Here is a 21,441-nt window from a genome sequence, read left to right as displayed (position 1 = left end):
TAAAGTGTTCTTGTATTAAGGGAAGGTATGAGCCCGGGCCCAAGGCCCATCTACAGACTCAGTGTATTGCTTTCTAAATATATGTACAGAGGTCAATACCCCATTTTTATGGATTAATGTATTTACATAGTACAAACCTCTGTTAATATCCCTATCGATACTTTTGCTTCCTAGAGCTTACCTCTGTTTCCTTTTGCCTCCTCCTGCCCCACCGTCACTTTCCCCCTTTTCCCACCTTTTGCTGCTTCTTCTCTGCTGGCTTGGTGTTGCTCTAGTACTCACAGGATCTCCACCCTCTCCTAGATGCTGGTTTTGATTCCCTAGTTGTTCCCCTGTTTATAATGCTCTCCACTTACCACATGCATCTTCCCACCTCTTTCTTCCCCCTAGACCTTCCAGGGCCATTGGCCCCATTACCTGCTCCCTGAACTTTTCCCCCATGTCCATCCTATATAAGCAGGCAAGCCAGCAATGTCCTATTCTGAACAATAAGAAAGCCTACAGCTGAAAAAAAAGGTGAAAGAGAAAGAAGAAAAAACCATACATAGGTCCAGGTCTATTCACTGACCCCTATGGGTCCCTTCCCCCTGGTCCTGAGGGAGATCCGGGGGCTGCCCCTCCTAGCTCGAAGTCTATTCTTAGGGCTCCTCAGGGGCTCTGTGGGTTGGCTTTACTTCAATTGTTGATCTGTTATGCTCCATTTTCACACTTTCTCCCCATTCGGTGTCCCCATTATTGTCCCCTGTCACCATATGCTCCAATTAGGGGACAACATTTTGTCTGCTGTTGGCTGTCTCACAATCCTCTCTGTGCCTCAGCAGCTCCATGCAGGGAACTCATCCTCTGGGTTTGCTGTGCCTATCTGGAGTCTAGGCCAACTGCCCCTTTCTCTCTGTCCTTCTTGGTTTGCTCTGTGGGGCATGGTAAGTTGGTTCCTTTCCCCCACCTGAAGGTCTAGTGTCGTTCTCTGTGACACACACTTCCACAGCAGGGCTCGGGTTGGCTCTGGTTAGGGCTGGCCCTGTAGTCTTTTCATGCATTCTTCCATGTGGTACATTTGTTGCCCTCCCAGTTGGTGAACCCTGGTGGGGTCTGTATGCACGCTCCAATTCTGTGAAGACACAACCAGTACTCTCCCCCTGGGTGGGTTAGTGCCTTCTTTCCCCCATGTCATCATCTCAGTTTTTCCCCACCCCATGTTCCTTCTTTGTTCTCCCTTTCCCCTTGTTTATGTTGGATTCATCTGTACCTCCCTGAGTTTGGTTTGACCTCCGCCTGACTGCCTGTGCCTCCACCCATATATTGTGAGATAAGTCTCCTTTCTTTCTTTCTTTCTTTCTTTCTTTCTTTCTTTCTTTCTTTCTTTCTTTCTTTCTTTTTAGAATCATTTTATTGGGGGCTCATACAACTCGTATCATAATCCATATATGTATCCATTGCATCAAGCACATTTGTACATTTATTGTCCACATCATTCTCAAAACATTTGCTTTCTACTTGAGCCCTTGGTATTAGCTCCTCATTTTTCCCCTCCCTCCCCGACCCCTCCCTCAGGAACCCTTGATAATTTATCAATTATTATTTTGTCTTGTCTTACACTGTCCAACGTGTCCCTTCACCCATTTTTCTGTTGTCCACCCCCCAGGGTGGATCCTTGTAATCAGTTCCCCCTTTCTACCCCACCTGCCCTCCACCCTCTGGGATCACCACTCTCACCCCTGGTCCTGAGGGGCTCATCTGTCCTGGATTCCCTGTGTTTCCAGTTCCTATTTGTACCAGTGTACATCCTCTGGTCTAGACGGATATATAAGGTAGATTTGGGATTATGATAATGTGGGGGAGGAAGCATTTAAGAACTAGAAGAAAGGTGTATGTTTCATCCCTGCTACACTGTACACTGACTGGCTTGTCTTCTTCCCATGACCCTCCTGTAAGGGGATGTCCAGTTGCTTACAGATGGGCTTTGGGTCCCCGATCCACACTCCCCCTCATTCACAATGATATGATTTTTTGTTCTTTGGTGCCTGATACCTGATCCCATCGACACTTCTTGATTACGCAGGCTGGTGTGCTTCTTCCAGTGGGCTTCGTTGCTTCTGAGCTAGCTGGCTGCTTGTTTGTCCTTCAAGCTTTTAATACCCCAGATGCTATATCTTTTTTTTTCTCAGACAACTTTTATTGCTCCAGGAAAGGGAGAAGAAGGAGCCTGGGGACACTGCAGGTTACACACTCAGGTGCTGACCTGAAAACTCAGCGGTTCAAACCCACCAGCTCCCCAAAGGGAGAAAGATGAGGCAGTCGGTTTCCGTAAAGATTGACAGCCTCAGAAACCCAGCGGGGGTCACTTCGAATGGGAAGTGTCTTGACAGCAGTGGTTGGTGGTGGGTCAGGAAAGGTAGGCAGGTGGCCCCCACACCCACCCAAGGCTCCCATGCCCTCACTGTTTCCCATTGCCATTGATGGGAAGGTTGACGAGCTCGGAAGAGGCCAGGAAAGCCTTGAGCTTGGGCCGGGCACTAAGCCACACCACATAGGCCGAGAACAGGGGGAAGGTGTCCAGGCAGCTGGGAGCCAGCATCTGGTGAACCAGCAGCAGGTCCAGCAGGTTATAGTCAGCAAAGGAGATCTGGTCACCAATGATAAAGGCTTGGCCCCCATTGTTCTGGGACAGCAGGGTCTCAAAGAGCTTCAGGTGCCCAGGCAGCGCCTTTAGGTAATCTTCCTTGCCAGCCTTGTAGTTGGTATAGATGAGGGAGCCGTATTTACAGCACAGGTCCTCCACACCATCATTCACCATGTCCACCAGCACCGCCTCCCGAGGGTCCTTCCCATAGAGGCCCAGGGAGCGGCCCAGGTGCCGCAGGATGGCGTTGGACTGGTACAGGCTGAGGTCCCTGTCCTGGAACTTGGGGAGCTGCTCGTAGAGACAAGAGGCCTTGAGCTGTCCCTGCATCCAAGTCTCCTTGGTCACCTCCTCCTCCTTCCAGCTCTGGCCCTGGTCAGCCAGCAGCATGCACATGGCCTCGCAGCGCTCTCTAACGGGGAAGTAGACGATGGTATAGTGTGGCATACTGGCGGAGCAAGCGGTGACGGAGCTCGGACCCAGATGCTATATCTTTTGATAGCCGGGCACCATCGCCTTTCTTCACCACATTTACTTTTGTACCCTCTTTGCCTTCAGCAATTGTATTGGGAAGGTGGGCATCATGAAATGACAATTTAATAGAACAAAGTATTTTTGCATTGAGAGAGTATTTGAGTGGAAGCCCAATGTCCATCTGCTACCTTAATATGAAACACACACATATATATATACATAGATATATTTCCCATCATAATATATAAATATATTTACATATGTACATGCTTATATTTAGACCTTTCTAAATGCCCTTTGCTTCCTAGCTCTTTCCTCTATTTCCTTTTACTTTCCTCTTGTCCCACTATCATGCTCACCCTTCATTTGGGTTTCAGTAATTCTGCTTGGTTACATTGCCCTTGATCAAACCCTACCAGGCCTCTTACACCCTCCTTGCCACCGATTTTGGATCACTTGTTGGTCTCTTGTCCTTGTGTTTGTTCACACCACTTCCTTTCCCCCAGCCTTCTTCCTATGTATCCCCGGAACCATCAATCCCATTGTTTTATCCTCCAGATTGTTTATCCAGCCTATCTTATCTAGATATACTTGCAGAGATAATAATATGCACAAACACAAGAAAGAGCAAAACAAAGCAACAAAAAAAACAAAACAACAACAAAACTAATGACAAAAAAAGAGAAAAGCTTATAAATAATTCAAGGGCTATTTGATGACCTTTAGGAGTGTTTTCTGGTCGAGTCTGATGGGGTCTCACACCCTGGCCCCAAAGTCTATTTTTGGGATTCCCTTGGGACTTCCTTGCTTTGGTCTCCTTGCTGTTCTGTTGCACACACTTAGTGTTTTGCCTCACTGTGGTGGGGTCAGATTGGGGACAATTCCCATACTGTGCCTCCAGTGTTGTCCCCTGTAGGGCTATGGGTCATTGAGGGATGTTGTATCTCATAGTGAGGCTGGCCATATGGTCCTCTCTGTTCTGAGCAGGAATATCATCCTCAAGGCTTGGTGGGCCAGGATGTGCTGCCCTCTCTCTTCCTCCCCCTTCATTTGCTCCCGTGTGCTCTGATCAGACATGTCCCTCTCCCTGAGCTGTAGCTTCAGTGTTGTCCTCTGAAGTAAATTCTTCTGGGGGGAGAGGCAGCTGTCCACGTAGTTGGGATTAGGGCCGGCCCCTCAGACCTCGCTACTTCATGCCAGTAATGTCGCATCCTACTGCACAGCACTGTTTTAATAGGAAAAAAGTGATAGTAACAACTTGACTCGTCAACAAGATTTATGATACATATAATATGTAAGGTTTATTTCCTTAGCCAAATTTCATTTTAAAATTAAGGTGATTTCATTAGTTATGTTGAGTAAAAATAAAAAAGGAAAAAAGTTTCAAAGTGAGAGACGCCTTTTATGTGACGTTTCTGAGACCCACAAATAAACAGGAGACCTATGTATTTAATAGAATAACATAACATGAATGGGGATTATACACCTTATTTTTAAGATAGCGGTTCCCTAAGAGAAGACAAGAAAGGGAAAAGACTCTGGGTTTGGTTTCAGCTGTATATGTACATTTTAATTTTACTTCAGACAAGAGGCTAATCTGAAATAAAAATAAACAGTATCTTAAATATCAGTATTATATACTAGGATTTTTTATGAAAATTATTATGTCTTGAACTATTCCATACTTCAAAATTAAAAATATATCAATAGACTATGCTGTTTATATATGAATTACTTCCCTATCCAGTTGTAGTTTCCAGATATCCTGATATTCCACATATTCTACATACAAAACACTCAGGAGTCTATGATTTATTTTCTTAGTATAGTAATTTCTGGAATGATTTAGTACCAGGAAATCAGGAACACATAAGCACAAACTACAGACCTTTCACTGTGAAAATATATTATCAATGTGAACACATATTATTTCTAAATGTTTTAACTTTTCCTTTTCTCCAGAAATCGGTTTAGAGCTAATATTGTCGACATGGGGTAAGGCCCAAATATAAAGCATGTGTAGGGGATGGGGCTTGAACCACACAGTCTCCTGAGATGCTAATAGAAGTCTCTCATTTCCCAAATTTTATCATTGTGAAAGTACCTCTCTCTTTGGGGTTAAAAAAGGAGCCTCTTTCAAATGCTTTCTCTAGAGCTGCATTTTTATTTTCATTACATTTGATTGCTTTCTGTATTAAAATAGTTCTTTTGTGTCTGAGATTCTATATAAAGTTTGATTGTTTATATGTGCATAACATATAGCGATAATTGTTCTAACAATAAGTAGCTTTTGTTTTGTCTTAAATATGTAACCATTAGTTTTCTCGTTTAGTGATCAATAAATCCTTCCAGATTAAAATTAAATAAAAATAGAATTACCTCATTATGAAGCTCATGTTTTTACCATTTACTTTACTACTTGTCAGAATCCAATTACTGTTGAGAAATTGAAAATAATAGCAATTATGCATAAAGTACATGTGTGAGTGATACAGCCAACATTTGAACAACCCAAACTCATGCAGTCAAAAATCCTTGTATAACTTCAGGCACTCTTCAAACGACTAATAATCTAGTGTTGACCAGAACCTTACTGACAACATAAACAACAACAACAACAAATAAAAGCAAGTTGTATCTGTGTCCGCTGGTGTCACTGCAGTAATGGCTTCATGAATTTCCTCTTCTCTTGTTACCCCTGTCATGATGCTGCATTCGTTTATCTTGAAATGATAGGCCACTGCAGCTGCAGACCTCAGTGTACAGCACAGTGCAAGCAATTCAACGTGTTCTTATAGTGTCATGGCTTTTAACTGCTGCTTGGGAGCACTTCCTGCATCACTGGTGGCCGTCCTATGAGTCCCACGGAGTTATTGACGGTCTCCAGTATTGCAGGGAACACAATGAAAAGTACACAGGAGCCATGAGAGGCCTGCGATTTACTAGAGAGACAAACTGCTCATACAGAGAAGGGGAGAGTCACAGGGTAGTAAAAAACATCCAGCCTTGTACAGTGATACAGATAGGAACTGGAAACACAGGGAATCCAGGGTGGATGATCCCTTCAGGACTAGTGGTGTGAGTGGTGATACCAGGAGGGTGGGTTGGAAATGGGGGAACTGATTACAAAGATCTACATATAACCTCCTCCCTGGGGGATAGACAACAGAAAAGTGGGTGAAGGGCGATGTCAGACAGTGTAAGATATGACAGAATAATAATTTATAAATTACCAAGGGTTCATGAGGGAGGGGAGAGGGAGATGAAAAAATGAAAAGCTGATGCAAGGGGCTTAAGTGGAGAGCAGATGTGTTGAGAATGATGAGGGCAATGAATGTACAAATGTGTGTTACACAATTGATGTATGTGTGGATTGTGATAAGATTTGTATGAGCCCCAATAAAATTATTTAAATAAAACAAAAAACATCCACCCTGTAGATGGACTTGCACAGTTCTAATTCATCTTGTTCAACCATCAGCTGTTTTTGTAATCTGTAAGATCATCAATATTCCAAAATTCAGCCATTTCCCCATGGCGCCTGACAACACAATTACTCTGTAAGTGCCTGCAACAGGAAAGGAATCTTTGGCATTAGCCGTCAAAATTAGGACTCAAATCCAGGAGCAGAACTTAAGAAATCACACAAGGATGTATATTAGAGAAACAGGAGAGAAGATCATTCAACTTTAATTATTCTCAGAACAATAAATGCAGAAACAGTGAAACAGTATACCCCACCTAACTTTAATGGGAAATAGGAAAAAACAAAACCTCCAATATGTTTCTAGAAGGCTTCGGCCTAGGGCTTATTAAAATTAAAGTACTATCCATTCTATCAGCAATTCTCCAAATGCGATCTATGAATTATCATATTCCAAGTCCCAATGTAGATTCTGAGCCTCCTGTTCCTACATCTTCCTGAATCAGAAACTCTGATGTTGAGTTTCACGAATTTGCATTTCTAACTAAATAATCAATCGATTACTTTTCCATGGTGTGTTTCATAGAGTATAGATTATTTACACACCACCTGATGCACAGTTATTGTGAGTACAACTCTCTGAATGTCGGCATATGTATGCCCCAGTGATGGCCACCTAAAGTAAGGTCTAAAGATTGTCATCATCTCAGAGAGTCCTGATTGCTTCTCTCCACTCAGCTCCCCGCTGCACATCAAAGATGGGAGCAGTAGGGGCTCACCCGCTGTCAGTTAGACCTGGGTTCAATTCCTGGCTTGTGTACCACCTTCACATTCACCACTGTCAAGGAGTTGGGACACTACTATGATGCTAAGTTCCAACAGATCAAATAAAGGCCTGGTGAGCCACTTTTGAAAATCAGTCTGGGAGAACCTTGTGGATCACCTCGGTCCAATCCACACCCCCTCATGGAGAGAATTCAGATCCCAGGAGCCTATCATTCTATTGTGCATGAGGCTGTCAAGAGCCCAAAGGGACTCGAAGGCAGCAAGCAAGAATTACATTAAGCACACCAGCCTGTGCATTCACGAGGTGTCAAAGGGATCAGGTATAAGGCATCATCAAAAAAAAAAAATACCATGGTGGATGAAGGGGGAAGTGCAGAGTGGAGACCCAATGCCCATTTTTCGGCCACTGGAGATCCCCTCACAGAGGGGTCTAGGGGAGGAGGTAAGTCAGTCAGGGTGAGATGTAGCTTTCCTCCAGTTCATAAATGCTTTCTCCCCCCCCCCCCCACTACCATGATCCAAATTCTACCTTGCAAGACTGGATAGAGCAAAGACTGTACACTGGTGCATATAGGAGCTGGAGGCACAGGGAATCCAGGGTGGATGATACCTTCAGGACCAGGGGTATGAGGGGCGATACTGGGAGAGTAGAGGGTGAGTGGGTTGGAAAGGGGGAACTGATTACAAGGATCTACATGTGACCACCTCCCTGGGGGATGGACAACAGAGAAAGGGGTGAAAGGAGACACCAGATAGGACAAGATATGACAAAATAATCTATAAATTATCAAGGGCTCATGAGGGAGAGGGGAGCGGGGAGGGAGGGGGACAAAAAAGAGGACCTGATGCAAAGGGCTTAAGTGGAGAGCAAATACTTTGAAAGTGATTAAGGCAAAGAATGTACAGATGTGCTTGACACAAATGATGTATATATGGATTGTTATAAGAGTTGTATGAGCCCCTAATAAAATGATTTTAAAAAAAAGAGAGAGCTACAGCAAGGTGTGATGAAGAAAACAGCTTGTGCCTGGTTATCCAAAAGGAATAGTGTCTGAGGTATTAAGAGCTTGTATTCATACAAGGAGCCATCTAAGTGAGACAACAACTAAGTCCACATGGAAGAAGCACTCCAGCCTGTGTGGTCCAAGGAGGGGACAATATCAATGCTTAAAACGTGAGCATCCAATTTGCAGAAGGCTGTGGAAGAAAGTAACTCAAAACGCACCGCCATTGAGTCAATGTCAACACATAGTGACAGGGTAGAATTGCTCCAGTAGGTTTCTGAGACTGTAACTCTTTATGGGAGTCGAAAGACCCGTCTTTCTCCCTCTGAGCAACTGTTTGTTTCCAACTGCTGACCTTATGGAACCCAGTCCAACTTATTATTACTATGTTACTAGGGCTCCTTGTGGTTGACAAAGGGAGCCCCGAATCGATGTCCAGGGTCCCTACATGGATTAAGCCTCTGGTGGCTTCCCTCTGACCCCACTCTATGGTGGGAACAACCTTGCTAGCAGACAGATGGTTTCAAACTTGATTATGGCAGGTGGTCAATTGATCTCCCTCTTGACCCATTTTGGAATTGTTCTAGTTTCTGTTTTTTCCCCCCCTGCTTGGTTAGAGGGAAGTAGGGAGAGGAGGGGAGGAAGAGGGCACTGATCTCAATGATCTACATGTAACCAGCACCACCCACCATCCAAGGGGGATGAACAACAGAACCCATAGGGGAAGGGAGACAGCAGTCAGTGTAAGATATGAAAATAATAATTTATAATTTATCAAGGGGTCACGAGGGTGGGGGAAGGAGGGAGGGAAAAAGGAGCTGATACTAACGGCTCAATAGAAGGTAAATGTTTAGAAAATGATGGCAACATATGTACAAATATGCTTGATACAATTGATGATGTATGGATTGTTATAAGAGCTGTAGGAGCCTCAGATAAGATAATCTTTTAATAATAATTAAGAAAATATTTCTTACTTTTATCTCCACAGAGGTATTTTTTTAATCCCTCTAGATTATTTTAATATCATTGTTGGTGTTTTCTTTCTTTCCTTTTAAAAATGTATTTGCAAATTTCTGAGAGTTTTTTGGGGGAGAGTGGGGGTAGTTGTGGAAGTCTTGTATGTGTTCCAGTTTATGAAGCAGGGGGTGCGTGGTTATGTAAGGACAGAGATGGTGTAATGCCATTGGTGATGGAGGGGGAACTTGGAGGGAAATGGGGAGCCAATAATGAACACAGGAGGCAGGGAGGGTGATCTCAAACTGACTGTGGTGATGTATGGGTAACTCTTTTTAAATCCGATGGAACAAGGGAAGTATGTAACATGTGAATTACATCATAACAAAATTATTGGGGAAAATCAACAAAAAGAAACACTGCCCAGTCCTGGGCCAACCTCACAGCTGATCCTATGCTCGCTGGGCAGCTGCCTGTCAGTCCATCCCCTTGACAGTGTTCCTCCTTTTCCCTGCCCCTCTGCAGTATCAGATCACATCCTGCTCCCGACAATGTGTGCATTGTTTAGAAAATGAAATCTCACAATCTTTGCCTCTTAAGGATCACTCTAGCTCCCTAAATTAAAGCTCTTCCCAGATAGAAATAGATTAAAATTTAATCTTAATCTAATTTAATAAAAAATGTGACCCTATCTTTGTATCTCCCTTTTGACCTATATTAAAGCTTTTAATATTTTCTGCTTTCTTTTCCATTGAGATTTCTTTCCTCCGTTTTGTTGTTGTTGGTTTTGGGGGAGATGTTTTTCTGTATCTGAAATCCAGGATAGGTAAATCTATAGTGACAGTAAATGAGGAAATGATCTCTTTTGTTCGGGGGAAACAGAAAGCTCACAATTAGCACAGGAAAAAAGAAAATATTGTAAGATGAATTGTAGTGATGATGATACGACTCTTCTTGCTATGACTGAGCTAGTGAATTGTATGTCGCAGGTGTGGATTATGTGCCAATAAAACGGTTAAAAAATAGTATTTCCTAACCGTACTACCCACACTTCTGCCTCATAAAAACGGCACTCCGCTGGTGGTCTCTGTTTCGGGTTTCCTCCCTCAGCATCCCATTCTTGGAGCAGGCTAATTTTCAGGCAGCAGAGGCTCTGGACAGGAGAATGTGTCTTAAGGACGTCTGAACTTGGGCGTCCTCCGGGGCGATGGAGTTGTTTCAAAGGACAGCAGGTAAGGCCGTCGTGCATCCCAGGTGGGCCACTCCGTGGATGCCAGAGAGGCTGTGAAGTAGAGCTCTCCTGCTTTAATGATGTCACTCGCGGAGGTCAAACCGGGTTAGGGAATCAGCCGCTGTATTTTCACCATCCTACTTTCCCCATTTCTGAAGTTACGCTTGTCTTCCTTTTGAAATTCTTTGCGGAGAATTTTAATAACACTACAATGACAGCCAGTCAAAATTCCAGTAATACCTGGCTTTAAATGAAATAATCACAAGTGGCTGACTAGCTCAGCAGTCGCCGATTTCTCCCCAAGCCCTTTCAGCTTGATTTCCACAGGCTTGCTGTCCAGAATTTTAAGTAGTTTCTCAGAATGGGGAGAATAACAAAGCAAGGGAGCAGCGTCAAAATTATCACATAAGCTTGGAAATTATGATGGAAAATGCCCATTACCCCACCTAGGACACGGCTCTCCCCGGGATGCTGGCCGCTGTCGGAGGTTGTCAAGGGTTTTGCTGAGCTCCCTGCCTCAGGCGTTTTGCCTTCTGCCCCTCTTGGCTGAATCTTTCCCCACTGGAATGATTGGGACAGGATCAAAGTTGTGCCGGAGAGACGGCTTCACTTTTACTTCCCTCCAGTTCCCCGCTCCAGAAGCTGGGAGAGCAGTTAGCTATCCACTACATACTGCTCCCTTGGCTTTTGATGCCAGAGGAACTGATGATAAGAGATGGAGGTGAGAGATCTCACATCTCCACTGCCATTAATTCAAAAAGCCCCCTGGAGGCGATATGTGAAATTAAAGGAGAGTCGGAATAATCTACAGAAGTGTAGGCACCTGCTTGACGGATGGGCAGTAGAGAGGCATTTGGTACAGGAAATAGTGAGAAAGGGCTACGGAACACAATCTTAACTTAAGCAGACCCCCAAATGTTGAAGAAATTGGGAACTTTAAGTATATTGTTCACATCTATGTTTACATATCGATATGTATAACATCTCTATGTTTACGTATCAATGTTATATATAGTAACATTGATATGTTAATATATCAAGATACAATTCAATATATTATCTATATATGTCTGTGTCTACATATCTCTCTATATCTGTGCATTCCTATTTTGATGATAGGAGTTGTCAAGGGACCATGAGTTATACACTGGGCTGCTAATTGCAAGATCAGCAGTTCAAAACTTCCAGCCACTCCAAAGGAGAAAGAGGAGGCTTTCTACTCCCATAAGGCATTGTAGTCTCAGAACTCTACAATGCTACCCAGTCCTATCAGTTCTCGCTGAGTCCAAATTGATTAGATAACAGGGAGACATTGATGGAAGCCTCTATATATGTTAGATATGGTTTATCTTGGTTTATGTTAGATATAGTTTATCTTTTTTGGTTTCATTCCCCCCCCCCATTTAATTAACTGCCAGTACTCAGGATCAAATAAAAAGTATATTTCAATACATGGGTTTACCAGTTGTTCCTTCCTAAAGAAAATATTTACCCATATTCTATCTTTAACTTTATCATGTAAAACATATTTTTACCAGGAGATGAGTGAACTTTGCACTGATACCTCATAAATGGTCCATGAGAGGTTTGAGATGGAAATCACAGTTCTAGAAGGAGCTAACTGTTCCACTTGCACTTCCTGTAGGTTTAAAGGAGTGGAAATCGGTGCCTCTCTGGGTCCGGCAAATGCCCAAGTCGCCCCATTATCTTCTTCCAAGAAAAAGAGCTCATTGAACATGCTACTAATTCCAAGCCGAAGTCTTTTCCATCCGTTGACCTGCAATCCTTCCCCAGTTGATTCAGCGCGGGTTCCATTCCACAGATGTGGAGAGAAAATGCGCAGTCCCACCATGGGTCCCTGCTAAGAACTTTACCACTCTGAGGCTTTGTGATGAAAGAATAGGTATAAAACTGCAAGATTTGATTCAGAAGGAATGTAGGAAAGTTGAAAGAGGTAAACTATACAGTCATTTGAGAACAAGGAACACTTGCATTAAGAGTAAAGAGATGGGTCGGACGATTAGCTTGGCTACCTCCTAGGTGCAATGCATATAATTTGAATCAGACTTTGTTCCCCTGGGAGTGAATTTGCCAAGTCTACCTGAAGACAATGTTTTTAGGTTTTTTTTTTCTGGTGAAGATCAAATGAAATAAGCTATATGAATGCACTTTCTTAGTAAAGCCAACTGCCATCAACTCAATTCTGATTCACAGTGAGCCCCTATAGGGTTTCTGAGACTATCAATCTTTATGAGTCGATAGCCTCATCTTTCTGCCACAGAGCAGCTGATGGGTGTGAATTACTGACCTTGAAATTACACAATACAACCCATAGTATCCTCAGGACTCCTTTTACACAGAATTGCTAACAGATGCAGCTACTTTTGCTGCTGGTGCTGACTGTGATAGCAAATATTATAGCGTCCGGGAGCTCAGAATTAGTGAAAAGTTTCACAATATTTTATATTTTTGCAAATCTCTCATGTATGAATCAATTAAAGACAGCTAGAATCAAATATCTGTATCTAGATACAATATATTCTGATACCAGGTGTCATTGAACAACTACACAGTATTATAAATATATGTAGGTACAGAGTGGAGACCCAAGGCCCAAGTGTCGGCCACTGGAGATTCCCCTCATAGAGGGTTTTAGGAGAGGAGATGGGTTAATTAGGGTGCGAGGTAGTACCGATAAAGAACACAGCTTTCCCCCAGATCCTGGATGCTTCCTCCCCCCAACTACCATGATCCGAATTCTACCTTGCAGGGCTGGATAGGGCAGAGGTTGTACACTGGTACATATGAGGGCTGGAGGCACAGGGAATCCAGGGTGGATGATACCTTCAGGACCAAGGGTGTGAGGGGCGATGCTGGGAGAATGGAGGGTGAGTGGATTGGAAAGGGGGAACTGATTACAAGGATCCACATGTGACCTCCTCCCTGGGAGAGGGACGGCAGAGAAGGGGGGGAAGGGAGACTCCGGATAGGGCAAGATAGGACAAAATAACAATGTATAAATTACCAAGGGCTCATGAGGGAAGGGGGAACGGGGAGAGAGGGGGAAAAAAAGAGGACCTGATGCAAAGGGCTTAAGTGGAGAGCAAATGCTTTGAGAATGATTGGGGCAGGGAATGTATGGATGTGCTTTATACAATTGATGTATGTATATGTATGGATTGTGACAAGAGTTGTATGAGTCCCTAATAAAATGTAAAAAAAATAAAAAAGGAGAAAAAAAAGAAAATGATTAGGGTAAAGAATGTACAGATGTGCTTTATACAACTGATGTATGTATATGTATGGATTGTGATAAGAGTTGTATGCGCCCCTAATAAATTGTAAACCAAAAAAAAAAAAGAGAGAGAGAGAGAGGTGGGAGACAGGAGGAATGGAGGGCTGGCGCTGTTCTAGCATCTTCCAAGGCCCCTGGTTTCTTCCAATCCCAACCACTTCTTCTGCATTTGAGAGCTCAGCCTCAGGCCCATTTGGTGTCAATTACAGTCACCCAGGCTTCTCTGTGTGAAGGAAACAGTCCTTTGTTTCTCTCATTAAAGTAAAATATGACCCAATATATATATATGTAACATAGTACATATATATATGTGCATATATATATATATATATATATATATATATATATATATGTAACATAGTTATTGGAAGCCTTGGTATCGTTTAGTGGTTATGCACTAGCTACTAACAACTACTACAGCCGCACCAGATAATCGGTAGGAAAAATGTACTAGTTAGTTTCCAACAAATTTACAGACTTGGAAACTCTATGAGATGGTTCTCCTCTGTCCTGTAGAGTCGCTATGAGGTGGAATCGAATTAACAGCAACCATTTATTAGTATATGGCATTTAGTAAGACGTTTTTATTGTTGTTAGAGACCTTCCATTTGTTTCTGGCTCTGATGTAAAACAAGATGACACTGCCTGGTCCTGTGAAATCCTCCCAAAACTTGTTCTGTTTGAGCCTCTTTTTGGTGTCCTGGTGCCAGGGTATTTCATTGGCCATTGGGGAACGCAGAGAGGATGGTGGGATCTTGCTCTTTTTCTCTTATATCTACTTTCTAATCATGGTGTCCTTTCACAGATCTAACCAAACTATGTCAGAGAAATTCTCTCCATCTTTGCTTTTAAGGAGCATTCTGTCAGTATTTCTTCCAGGGAAGATTTGTTCCTACTTCTTTACTTTTCACAACCAGCCATAACTCAGAGGCATCCGTTCTTCCCCATCTTCTTTATTAATTGTCCATCTTCCACATGAATGTGAGGTGATTGAACATACCATTGCTGGGGTCATGCCCATCTTAGTCCTCAAAGTGATCATGTTGCTCTTCCATACTTTGAACATGTCTAGTATGGCATATTTCCCATATGCAACATGTTTTCTGATTTCTTGACTGTTACTTCAGTGAGTGAGGATTATGGATCCAAGTATAATGAAATCAATGACAATTCAAGCTTTCCTTCATTTATTGCAATGCTACCTATTGGCCCAGTCATGAGGTCATTTGGGGTTTTGCTGTTGAAGTTAATATTGAAAACTGTAGTCTTTGGCCTTCAAGTCTTCTTCACGTACAGCAAGCGAGGTTATATCACTTGCATTCCACAGATGATGAATGAAACTTCCTCCAGTCCTCATGCTGTGTTCTTCTGGATGTAGTACAATTTCTCCAATATGTGCTCAGCATATAGGCTGAAGAAATATGAGAGAAGAATACAAGTGTAATGCACATGTTTCCTGATTTTAAAGCATGCAGCAACCTCCCATTGTGTTCTAACAACCGCCTCATGGTCTATGTATAAGTTCCACATGAGCAAAATCAGGTTTTCTGGAATTCCCGTTTTTGTAATGTTATCTGTAGCTTGTCATAATCCTGTGCATTCTGTCGTTGTTGTCGTCAGGTGCCATTAAGTAGGTTCCCAATCACAGCGCGCGGTGCACAACAGAACAGAACAGAACACTGTACAGTCCTACACCATCTGCCCAACTTGTTCTTCTGTTTGAGGCCATAGTTGCAGCTGCTGTGCCAACCCATCTGGTCGAGGGCCCTCCCCCTTTTCCACTGCCCCTCTGTTTTACCAAGCATGATATCCTTCTCCAGGGACTAGTCTCTCTTGAAAACATGCACAAAATATATGAGACAAAGAAAGTCTTGCCATCTGGGGTGGTTAGTTTATTGTGCCAACCTGGCCGATAAACACATGTAGGGTTAATTGAAGGGCAGAGGGATAAAAGCTTCGGTGAGCCTTGCCTTTCTAGCTCTCCAGTCTGGTCTCTTGCTCTTTGATCATCGGCCCAGTGTGCGGCTACCTTCTTGTTCTGTGCCTCCATTTGCAAGTTACACTACCTGTGGGACACCTATCCTGTGGACTGTATTGCTGTAATCTGAGGTTCCTTCAAGACCTGCTTTGCCACACAATTGGAATTTACATCTCTTGAGTTGGGGACTGTCAGACCCTGTCATCTGGCTGACTGCCAAGGTGACCAGCCTTGCTGTTTGCTGCCTGTGCCCGGGTAGCCTGAATTGCTCTACAGAGGACTACCCAGCGACGCTCAAGACTTGAAGGACTGCCAGTGTCGCACATCTGTCTCACGGGAGTGAGTTGCACTGAGCCATTTGTACTGCTTTATGATTTAATTAACTGTTTATTTCTTATGTTAGACATCTATCTGTATATATATATATATGTCGGAATCAATTGTATATATATAATTATTAGCGTTCTGATTTTGTTTCTCTAGAGAACCCTGTCTAACACACCATCCTTGCCTCCAAGGAACATTCTGGCAGTACTTCTTCCAAGCCAGATTTGTTTGTTCTGGGGGCCTATGGTACTTTCAGTATTCTTCTCAGCACCGTACTTCAAACGCATTTGTTCTTTTCAGTCTTCCATATGAAGTGTTTAACGTCTCCATGCATATGACGTCATGGAAAATGCCATGGCTTGGATGAGGTGTTCCTTAGTCCTCAAAGTAACCCCCTTGCTTTTCCACACTTTAAAGAGATCATGTGCAGAAGATTTACCCCAGACTGGGCGCCATTTACTCTCTTGACTGCTGCTTCCAGGAGCATGCTTGTGGATCCTAGCAAGGCAAAATCCTTCATAACTTCAATCATTTCCCCCTTTACCAGGATGCTATATATTGGTTCAGTTGTGTGGATTTCTGGTTTTCTATACATTGAGTTGGAAAACATCCTAAAGGCCGGAAACCTTGATCTTTATGGGCATGTGCTTCAAGTGTCTCACTTTCAACAAGCCCGGTTGTTCCATTTGCATATGACAGATTGTTCATAAACCGTCCTCAAATCCTGAAGCTCCATGTTTCTTCACATACTCCAGAGTCTGTGACGATTTCTTCAGCACATAGATCGAACATGTATGGCGAGAGGATGCCACCCTGACACATACTGTCCCTGATGGCATTTGCAGTGGCCTCGTTTGTATGTGATAGTTGCACAATGAAGATTGAAAAGGAACGGATGCATTTGAGTTACAGCATTAGCAAAGACGCTTTCCTACAGAAGAATAAATGAGTCTGAATGGAAAATAGTACAGCCAGAATGCTCCTCAGATATCAGGATGGTGAGATTTCCTTTCACCTACTTTGGGCATGTTCTCAGGTGAGGTCAGTCCCTGGCAAAGCATACCATGCCTGGTAAGGGGAAGGGTCAGCTATGCTCCAGGAGCAGCTGATGCTCCAGGAGACAGATTGGCACAGGGACTCCAACAATGGGCGCAAACATAAGGACAATTGTGAGCATGGTGCAGGATCCTTCTGTTGTGCACATGGGGCCACTCTGAGTCAGGAAGAGTCTTTTTTGCACCTACGAAGGAAAAGCAACAGTGCTGTGTGTCAATGTGTTTATGCAGTTACAAACCCCAAAGCCGAATAACAGCTTATGATACCACGGAAAACTTTAAGTTTGCTGTACAATTATGACATGATGGTCAACTCTAAAACCTTCTGGATAATTTATTTCTTGTGCCAATGTATTGTGTTAAACAGAAGATTGTGGTTTTAAAATGAGTCCTTAAACTGAAATTCGGTGAATGATACGGTGTATTTTGTGCTGCTTTGTATTTAAACAAACTTTGAAAAATGGATTTACATGCTTCAGGCTCAACATACCCACCCCTGTGCTCACAGTACTGTCCATAATTGGGAAGGAGCATCCTAGTAGCAGAGGGGTCGGCTTCATGGGGATCTATTTTAACTATAGTACAGTTCCCATTTCCAAGTCTCAGTTTTGAAACATTGTAATTCTAAATTTCAGAAGGCACTAGGATGAGCTAGGTGTAGAGTGTGGTTTACGTAATCAGCTGTCAATTTGAGAGTGAAGGGGTGGAGTTTAGCCTGTCTATCAGGTTGCAGCTTGATGGCTTCATTTGGAGGCCCTAAGGAGATAAATAGCTTGCTGGAGGCTGGACACATTCTCACTCCCTAGAAGATCTTCCTGTTGAGAAGACCAAGAAGCCCTGAGACTGATCCTGCCAACGCTGAGATGTTTTCACTACCACTGAGTCCATGAGACTGTCCACCCACTGTTCTGTAGCCTTCCTACATTTGGTGCCATTGCGTGTGTTTTATGAGTCAGAAGAGGTCTTTTTTAATCAATATGGGCTAATATTGGACTTATGGACTTGATCTGGACTGGGCTGGGATGTTTTCTCAATGTTCTCAATGTGTATGAAGACCTACCCACCTTCTCTGTGAGTCCTCAGCTAGTACTTCCCCTGGTACTTGCCTCCCACTTGCTCTTCCGGGGCTCTCTACACCTCTCTGTTTGGCCATCCCTGCAAATTCACAGGAAGGGAAGCACCTATGCTGGCTCCTCCTGTGACCCTGCTGGGTGTTCCTGGTTAAGCATTTCACTGATGTCTCATTTATTAAGTTTTCAACTGATGTGGAATTGAGTTAAGCTCAAGGTGTTAAAAAAAGAAGTAATTCATGATGTAAATAAAATAACATGATCTATTAACAAAAAAATCACAATAATAAAAGTCCGTTGCACATGGTAAGAATTACACATGAGGGGAAAAAGAGAAAACACACAAAAACAAAAAAAAACTTCTTAAATGACATCACTATAAATATCTTCTTTTATAGAATTTCTTTTATTTGTGTCATTATTATTTTAACTAGAACCCTATGATCCTATGACCAAAACACTTAAAAATGTGTTACTAATTTATTTTATTTTCTCCTAATATGTTAATTAAACCTGTCTTATATCTTAAAACTAAAAATTCATCAAAATAAGTATCATAAATACTAAGAATATTTTATCAATTAAAATATTTTGCTTAAAGTCTAAGAAAAGTACCTAGGTAAGTGATTAATTATTCATTCTTTTTGCATATAAGATTAAAGTGTACTTTTTATCAGAAGATAGACAATTAAATACTCAATTTATATTGAAATAAGAGTAGGTACAAAATAATTACAGTAAGTTGTAGTGAGAATATTTCAGGAGGGAAAGAAACTGTCATTAAATCAACAATGATGGGATTTTGATCAACTTAATAGTAAAAATCAACTTTTCAAATGTACGAGTAGTACTAAAAAGAGATAGGGAAGAGGATTTAACGAGCACTAACAACATTCCACAGCCACCACATTTATGGCAACCAAGTTTTACTGTTAAGTTACAAAAGCAATGTGAAGAGATTGATCCAATTCATGACGTGTGTTGGCCATCACTCTTCTGTGTATGTACAGCCTTACTGTTTGAAAATCTGTTTTCCCATGACATCTCTGTAACTTCATCTGTCTGGTCAACAACACGCAGGAAAGTCACTGAAGTGGTGTCATGAAAAATAAGCTTTCCCCAAAGCATAGGCTTTTGGAAAGACTAGGTTCCAAGGGGAAAAAAAAAAAGATAATCTTGCTTCAGGGGAAAAAATAATCTCTTAGCAGTTTAGGCAAAAATTGTTTCCTATCCTTCCAGTCATATACATCTTTACAAACTACTGAAGCTAACAGCAATAAACTGTTCATCATTATCATCGACAAGTAATCCTTCTCAAAAGGAAGAAGTGAACATCAAGATCTCAGTGAAACCCACGATCTTTCTTGTGGTCTGGGGATCACGGATGTTTTAGTCCTTGGTTACTAACCTAAAGGTTAACAGTTCAAAACTATCCCATGGCACCATGGAAGAAAAGCCTGGTAACTTGCTTCCATAAAGGTGCCAACCAAGAAAATCCCTGGAAGCAGACTGACTCGCACATGAGATTGCCAGGAATAGCAATAGACTGGACGGTGAAGGTCAGAGTGAGGCCTAAGAGTCCAGACATTCTGCAAACAGATCAGGTTTTGTCTTGATCTTGGCTACAAATATGAAAAACTGAGCTTCTACCCACAGAAGGAAGAATTTCAAACAATGCAATGCAAACGGACAGGGGTGCTAGTCAGCATGGGTGGTTAGGGAGTGGGAGAGAATCTTTCCTCCCAGAAATGTATGGTACAAGCACACTTCCATCAAAATACTTCTTTGTAAATATTGTAGTATGTAATATATACATGATATATATACACTGATATACATAATATATTGTGTAATGTAATGTAGTAATATACAGAATGTGCCACCTCTATTGATACCTTTCCTTTATTTCCCTAGAGGTCAGCTTTTCCACACCGTCGATCAATTCTGGGAAGTGATATGCAGAAGAAGAAATGTTTGATTGCTACAATCACAGAAGGTACAGTCGGGGTGGGAGGGAAAGAAATGCTAACCTCTGTACCCCACACCAGCTTTGCTCTTTCTCTATAGAAAGAATGCAGAAATAAAAATGAGTGGTATTACTCTGGCAAAACCTAAATCCTCTTTAATTTATGGAAATAATAAATTATTCATAAGTATGAGACTATCATCAGTAATACATTACTTGTGACACTTTTTATCAGTGTGTCTCAAAGCTGAAGGTGGAGACTTTCTGCTACAAATGATACCATATTATTTCCAACCTCTCAGGGTCATAACCTCCAGAGTCACCTGACTCTTCACTCTTCCATCCCTTGCATAATGAATCATGTTTACATCTTGCTAGCTTGGCTCCTCTGAAATCTACTTGGAATATATATATATATATATATATATATATATATATATATATATATATATATATACACACACACACACATATATATACATATGTATATACACACACACACACCAATCGATTCCATATATATATATATACACGCATATATTCTGGTATATTTTGTGTATATATATTCTACCTTTTGTTATCAAATCAGTTCCATTTATATAATTTTTTTACCTGAAAAATCACCCTTTCTTTTCGACGGTAAGTTGGGAGCTGATAAAATGTATATGACTATATGATAGACATTTTTGTTATTTTTGTTAGGTGTTGTCAAGCTGATTCCAGCTTTATGCCCAGCGGAATGAACTGCTGCCTGGTCTTGTGCCATCCCCTGAACACTGGAATTTCGGAGCCCATTGGGGCAGCAACGGTATCAATCCTTCTCCTTGAGGCCCTGTTTCTTTATGGCTGACCCTTTTCCAGGGACGGGCCTCTCTGGATAGCATGTCCAAAGAACATCATGGCATGTCCAAAGAACACGAGGCAAAGTCTCATGATCCTCTAAGGCAGTGCTCCTCAATCTTCCTAATGCCGTGACCCTTTAATACAGTGTCTCATGTTGTGGTGACCCCCCCCCAACCATAAAATTATGTTCATTGCTACTTCATAACTGTAATGTTGCTACTGTTATAAATCATAATGTAAATATCTGATATGTAGGATGTATTTTCATTGTTACACATGGAACATAAGTATAGTGATGAATCACAAAACAATATGTAATTCTATATGGTGAAATATTTATTTCCAATGACAAATCTGAAATTTGTCTTGAAGCATGGTGTAGCATGGGTAACAGTTGTCACTCTGGGT

General features: G+C 42.1%; 1 pseudogene; it reads right to left on the bottom strand.

The window, feature by feature from the left end:
- Positions 1–2,437: 2,437 nt before the first annotated feature.
- On the bottom strand, positions 2,438–3,070 carry LOC142426007 (glutathione S-transferase P pseudogene; annotated as a pseudogene).
- Positions 3,071–21,441: the final 18,371 nt, after the last annotated feature.

Source organism: Tenrec ecaudatus, chromosome 14, assembly GCF_050624435.1.
Source record: "Tenrec ecaudatus isolate mTenEca1 chromosome 14, mTenEca1.hap1, whole genome shotgun sequence".
NCBI classification, from domain to species: domain Eukaryota; kingdom Metazoa; phylum Chordata; class Mammalia; order Afrosoricida; family Tenrecidae; genus Tenrec; species Tenrec ecaudatus.
The sequence above is the reverse complement of the archived record's forward strand: the minus strand, read 5'-3'. Positions and strand labels throughout refer to the sequence as shown.